This window comes from Otolemur garnettii, unplaced genomic scaffold (assembly GCF_000181295.1).
Source record: "Otolemur garnettii isolate 467f Iridium unplaced genomic scaffold, OtoGar3 scaffold00006, whole genome shotgun sequence".
NCBI classification, from domain to species: domain Eukaryota; kingdom Metazoa; phylum Chordata; class Mammalia; order Primates; family Galagidae; genus Otolemur; species Otolemur garnettii.
In genome coordinates, this window is record NW_003852401.1 from 5,832,668 (window position 1) to 5,840,348 (window position 7,681).

Sequence of the window (7,681 nt, forward strand, 5' to 3'; positions counted from 1 at the left end):
AGACGATTAAAGTAAGTTGACTCAGGATTGATAACAGGTTAGTATAGTTGAGTATAATTCTTAAATGTTTATATTCAGTTCCAAATATCTATGTCTCTATTTTTGTGTCAATACCATGCTGTTTTGATCACTGTGGACTTGTAATATAGCCGAAAGTTTGGAAAGGTGATGCCTCTGGCTTTTTTATTACTAAGAATTTCCCTGGGAATACAGGGCTTTTTCTGGTTCTATATAAAATGAAGAACTATTTTTTCCAGTTCTTCAAAGTATGGTGTTGGTATTGTAATAGGGATTTCATTTAATCTGTAGATTGCTATGGAATCACTGGGCAAGAATCTGACAATGGCTTGATAAGAAGGATATACAGAGAACTCAAATTAATAAACAAAAAGAGCAAACAATCCCATCTATCACTGACCAACAGATATGAACTGAACCTTCTCTGAAGAAGACAGAAAACTCCCAATTCAGGGTATAAAATCAATGCCCACAAATCAGTAGCCTTTGTACATGCATATGCATAGATACATGTGATTCACATGCAGTTATAAGAGATGACACAGAAACATCATCCCACATACACAGTTACTCACTTTCCTCCAATGGTAACATCTTGCAAAACCATAGTACAATATCAACCAGGATATTTTCATTAATACAATTAATACCCACAACATTCCTATCTCCAGGAAGATCCCTCGTATTGCATTTTTACAGCCACACCCATGTCCCTCTAATTATCACTCCATCCTCAGTCCCTGGCAACCACTCATGTATTCCCTATTTCTATAACTTTGTTATCTCAAGGTTATATAATGGAATCATATAGTATAGAACCCATTGGATTTGGCTTTTTTCCACATAGCATAATCTTCAGGAGATTCATCTGGATTGTTGCATGTGTTAATGGTTTGTTCATTTTTATTGTTGAGTAGTATTTCATGGCATGAACATACACAGTATTTAACCATTTGCCCTTTGAAAGACATCTGGCTTGCTTCCAGTTATTGACTTTGCAAGTTTTGGAAAGTTTTCAGTTATTATTTCTTTGAATAAGCTTTCTACACCTTGTTTTAGCTCAGATCCATCTTGAACACCACTAATTCTTAGATTTGTTCTTCTGGAGTAACTTTCTTTATCTTGTAGGAGATCTTCATTCCTTTTCATTCTTTTTTCTCCTCTTAGTATTTTCAAATAGCCAATCTTCAAGTTCACTGATTCTTTCCTTTGCTTGGTTTATTCTGTACTGAGACCCTCTAACAAATTTCTGTATTCAGAAAATCTACTTCTCAGTTCTAAGATTTCAGTTGGATTATTTTGCTATTTCAATATCTTTGTCAATTTTCCCTGATAAATTTCTTAATTTCTTTTCTTTTCTTATTTTGTTTGTTTGTTTGTTTGTTTAGATAGAGTCTCACTTTGTCATCCTTGGTACAGTGCTATGGTGTCATAGCTCATAGCAACCTCTTGGGCTTACGCGATTCTCTTGCTGCAGCCTCTCTATTAGCTGGGACTACAAGTGCCCACCACAACGCCTGGCTATTTTTAGAGAGAGGGTCACGCTTTTCTTGCTCAAGCTGGTCTCCAACTCCTGAGTTCATGCAATCCACCCACCTCAACCTCTCAGATAATAAATTTCTGTATTGTTTTTCTGTGTTATTTGGGGATCATTGAGTTTTCTTAAAACTACTATTTTGAATTCTTCATCAGAGAGATCACAAATTTCCACCTTGTTAAGGTTTGTCACTAGATTTTTGCTTGGTTCTTCTTTACTTTGCTTGGTCATGGCTTCCTACTTGCTATTGTTACTGTGGGTATATGTCTATGTCTTTGTCTTTGCACTAAAGGACTAAGTATTCATTCCAGTTTTCTCTGTCTAGTTTGTTTTTGTTTTCACTGATTATCATTGCTCAGCAAATATTTACTGCTTCCTGTCCCAAATGGGTGAGGTCCCAAGGGACCTCACTGTGGGGTAACCCAGAAGTGGCTATGTGTTATTCCCCAGGAAACCTAGAAAGCATACTTCCTACGGTCACTCTTACCAGGTGTCTCCTCTGACAGAGATATAGAGCACTGTTTCCATGATGGGGCTGGTAGGCTTACCTACCCTGTTTGTCTTTTTCTACTCTCCAGGATATTTCTTCTTTCAGACAGCCATGATGCCTATAAATTAAGACAATGGCTCAGTTCCTACAGCTAAAGTTGCTAAGGCCCCGGTCACATACACCAGCTCTGGCCAGTTTGAATCCAGCCCTGGCCTGCTAAACAATGACAACTACAATCAAAAAATAGCTGGGCATTGTGGCAGGCACCTGTAGCCAGCTACTTGGAAGGCTGAGGCAAGAGAATTGCTTAAGCCCAGGAGTTGGAGGTTGCTGTGAGCTGTGACACCGTAGCACTCTACCCAGGGTGATAGCTTGAGCCTCTGTCAAAAAAAAAAAAAAAAAAAAAGAATTAAGAGAATGGTTTCCTGCCAAGGAGCTCAAGAAAGTGGTAAAGCTAATCAACCACCTCAATTTCTCTTTTCTCTGTGTAGGAACCATGATTTAAGGGAAGATTTTCCTCACATTTGGTGCCCGACGTAATTGAAGACAGACATCGTGAACGTGGAAGTCCAACTCTTCTACCATCTGCTTGGAATTTTTTCATTTCTCTGTGGTCCTAGAAACTATATTTGAGCTTGGTTTGCGATTGGAGAAGATCTCAGCACTGTACATACACATATTTGTTTTGGGTATTGTGGAAGGGAAAGAAGTCAGGTTGCCTTTATAATGCAGTTTTAGAACTGAAAGTCCTCCAACTGCAATTTTCATGGAATTATACAATTCTCTTTATGGAAAGAGAAGGTCATAATTTTCTTTTCTTTTTTTTTTTTTTCAGAGACAGAGTTTCACTTTATCCCCCTCAGTGGAGTGCTGTAGCATTACAGCTCACAGCAACCTCCAACTCCTGGGCTCAGACAATTTTCTTGTCTCAGCCTCCTGAGTAGCTGGGACTACAGGTGCCCGCCACAACACCCAGCTATTTTTTGTTGTTGTTGCAGTTTGGCCAGGGCTGGGTTCAAATCCATCACCCTTGGTATGTGGCACTGGCGCCCTACCCACTGATCCACAGTCACCTCCCAAGAAGGCCATAATTTTCTCTTTTAATCTCCAGATTTTTGAAAGGAACATCTCCTTCCAAGAGCCCCAGCAGTCATCAATGCTGTCAATCCACATGTCCTTTGAAATGTGAGGTCTCCATTTGGGAAGTTAAATCTTATATGGCTCTATATTTGTAGAGAAGAATCTACAAAGGCAGAGCATTTCAAACAAGTTCATGATGTGGTTTTATGTTTTTGACATCAGCCCACCAGGTTTGCCTGTCATGCCTAATGTGTGTGAAAATTTTTTGTCCAATTTTGAAGTTTCTCAAAGTGATTTCACCAGTAGTGCCTCTGGAGGGCCAAATGAAAGCATATTCAACTAGTACTAGAGGCAATGACAGTAGCAAGCCTCAGGCATTTCCTGCTCTTGGAATGTTAAAGGTCAATGTTAAAATCTATAACATATTGTTATCTACCATTAACACATCCAGGGATATTTTCCAAAAAAATTTCCACTTTGATGTGCTTGAATCAAAGTTTGTTTCATGATCTAGTTTCTTAAATGTGTCCCTTCAGAGCAAGCACAGAGTAGTCAATCTATTGAAATATTTATGCAGACCCATCTGCAGGTTGTGAATTACCAGCTTCTTTGGTTCTGAGCAGAGGTGATGTACCAGACTTTGAAGAAAATGTTATTTTTTCTATGACTCTAACTACAACTGATTTGTAGTCTTTTCCCTACTTACTCACACATGGAATTTTATAAATAAATCTGTCATGTAAAGGGGCTATGATCACACATACCATTAATGCCACCATGTATTTTAATTTAAAACAAAGAAGTAGCATAGCATGCATAATTCTTCAAAGCCTCATCTATTGCACAGAGGTGACCGTGCTTAGGTTGGGTGTGGCTATATTGTGTCTAACAAGGAAAAGCTCCAGGCAAGGAGTCTATCTTCATAACCTTCTACACAGAAGGAAAGGGGTAAAGCAGTTCCTCAGGGAAGACCAATGCTCCCAAAAACCAATCGTGACCTTCTGGAGAGGGAAGTGGCTCTGTTAGAAATAACTGGGGTGGTGGATAGGATTCAGACTCTGGTATAAACCTATTCTTGTCTTGAATTAACCCAGACTTACTGAGCCAGCTGCCTGTTAAACTACCAAAAGGTGAGAAGAAATGCACCTCATGGCCACCCAAGGCCACTTTCTCCCTTTGAAATGCCTTGTTGGATGTAACGAAGCACTGTGCCAGCAATATTTTACAAAGTGTGGACATTCATGTCAGGGCTGAACCTTTCTGTGCTGTCTACCTCCCTCACCCTCACAGCCCTGCCCTTCAGGTAAGATTACCTTCTGGTTCTTAACCACAAGCTTCGCTTTCAAACAGAGCATTATACCTGCTCAGCACAATGCCTTAGATGTAACATCCATCTAATAATTACTCTCTATTGATTGATTATGGTGGAAAAATAATCACTTACACAAAGCTCAAAATATAATGACTTTGGCACTTTTCTCAGTTATCTTCCTGTTCATAAGATCACTCAAGTGTGAAACTATGGAAAAAAGCACATGGAATCCAGATACCATTAGCAAAAGGAACAGTGTGGCAAACACCAATGGGTTACCGGGAAGAATATTTCTATATTTACATATAAATGGAGTAATAATGCATACTATCTCTTTTGCTTTTACTTATGTTGGAAACTAGTAACTTTATGTAAATGAGTGGCTTACTGTGCACAGGGAATTGATTCTCTATAAATGCAAATAATACTGTAGTCTTTACCTGATTCAATTTTGTAAGAAATGGAAGGGGGATACTTACCTATTAAATGGGCTGAGGTGCTTTCCTTTTAGTTAAAGCAACTCTTGGTAAGAACAAAAATGTATTTTGTTTTTAGACAGTAATTTGGTGTTTTATTATAGCTTGCCAACACGATACAACAGTTGGGTGTGCTGGCTCTGCTTTAGCACATTTATTACATTATACAGCAAGAAAACAGAATTTCCTCTGCAGGCAAACAGTTGTACCTGTGTGTTTTCTTCACCAAGATATTTAATTTGGACTTGTTTTAAAATATAATCTAAACATAATTTTTAAATTTAGTGGGCAAGTATTTTTATATATAATATTTACTGATGATATACTATATATAATATCTGCTTTTCTCTAATTAAGCATTTATATATTATACATAAATATATTAATTTGTAATATTTTAAAATAATATATTTGCCTACTGTATTATAAAATTATGTTTATACATTATATATAGACAAATATGCATACAAATGCACACTTATATGCATCCACACATACACACAGGCATATGTAAATTTATATATATACATGTACATAATATATACAGTATATAAATGCATGTATGGTATCTCTGTTTGTATGTATAAAAATATATATATGTATAAAGAGAAAACATGAAAGACTATCAACTAGATACAAACTAGTTTTATAGTTAGAGTGATCTAGTTTTAAGGCTAACTTTTATATCACATAATGACTGGGACAATTTGGGAAAATTACCTTACCTTTCTTAGGCTATTTACTCATTTACAAAATTAAGATAAGTATTTTCAAGATGTTTGAGTGGATTAATGAAATGTCTAATATAAAATGCTCAGCACAAGTAAAGATGGCATTCACCTGGGGCACCAATCAATAAGGAAAGTTAGCACGTTACCAGACTAAATTGGAAATAAGGTACAAGTTAAATCCAGCTCTTGAAAAGGATTCCTTGTATAATTGAACATTTGTGGTATTTCATTTCGCACAGAAGCAGACAGCGCCCTCAAGTGGAAATTTTAAAAATCACGCCTCAGAGAGTTGACCCATTCTTCTGAGCAGGAAGTAAATAACATTTAGTACAACTATCAGAGCCAACCCAGGAAGAAGACACAGCTGAGGCTGCTTAAAGACTGCGGCCACCCCAATCTAAAAATCTGAAGGACAATACCGTGTGGCATACTGTCATCTTTCAATAACAAATGGGGTTCTTTATCATCTAAATTGTGAGTCATTTAAAAATCATAGATTTCAATTACAGAGACTTAATGTTGCTTATTGTGCAATGATTAATGAAGATATGTTATTGCTTATTATTTAATCTATTGCACTTCCCAACTAACAGTCCTCTGAACTAGGTATTATTATTGTTATCCAAATTGTCAGATGAGAGGATTGAGAGAATTAAAAAATCAGCTTTATCACCAAAGACCAAACAAAAAGTAGGAGAATCAAGAGTTGAACATTAGATCCTGCTTTTAGCTTCAATACCATCCGCTAGCTCTTGGCAGTACAGAAAATCAAGAAACTGGAGGAAGTATAAAAGCCCCAGAAGACTGGGAAATGTTTTGCTAACAGAAAAGACAGACAAAAGAAAGTTCAAAGATAATCTAAGCAAAACTTGAAGCCACAACAAATCTGTCCATGTGAGTTGTTTTTCCTTAGTGTGAATGACTAAAACAATGCAATGAAAGACAATTCCAAAAATGTCAAATACTGTTGTACTTGGTGTATGGTATAAATGCCTTATTTGTAACAAAAATATTCAATTTTTAATAGGATGCAAGTTTCTAACTGACAAACTAAATAAATACTAAGTATATATTTTTAAAACATCAGAGTTAAGGAACTCTGTGTTAATAACCAGACTGTGCACTCAAATTCCTGTTTAGAGGCTGGTCCACAGGAAATATTTACTAAATGTTAACTTTCTGCCACCCACTTTTGCCTTCCAAGGTTGTTCTTGTATTTCATTATAGGCCAAAATATTATTTTATGCATGTTTCTTATTTAATTAAAGATCAATTAACATTTATGCATGAATTAAGAACTCTGGCTGCTCAGTTTCTGAATTTCTGGGAATGTTTTTAATAAAGTCTCTCTTTTGCTGTGGAAAGGAGAAACTGAGGGGAAAAATTTCTTGCTTGTTTGGAGTCATTACCCAACAAAGAGTGGGAATAAATATCAGAGTAATTCCTTAATTCTAGCCATGGTACTGCTACAGGTTAGTCTTAAAACCAGTGCATCTACTACTGACCTTAATCACTGATATACCCTGAGACCAAGAGAGTGATTTTGTAATGAATGAAGATGTTTTTCTTAAGATGTTTTTAAGAAATAACATTGGAGACTATGTTAACACACCCATGTTATACTCCCCACTCCACTCCCCTCTTTTTCTACTTTAAAGCAACTAAGATTTCTTTACTTTAGTCTGCCCATATGTTTGTGCTTTAATTATATATCTATCCATAAACAATACATAGTATGTACTTTTTTAGTTTAATTTTCATGATTGTTACTATAACATACGTAATCATTCCATGAGGTTTTTAAAATCAGCACTTTGCCTTGATATTTATTAATATTGATACATATAAATCCCTTGTGTAATGGTTTACATTTTCTGTGAGTTATTTGACCAATTTTATTGATTAATTGTCTTCATACATCCTGGATAGGTATCGTTTTTGTGTGTGAATATCATTTGTCATTGGCCTTTGAGTATCTTGTATTTTACTGTTCAAAATTTTAATTTTACTCTGGCTTCATCTTGCCAAATATATATA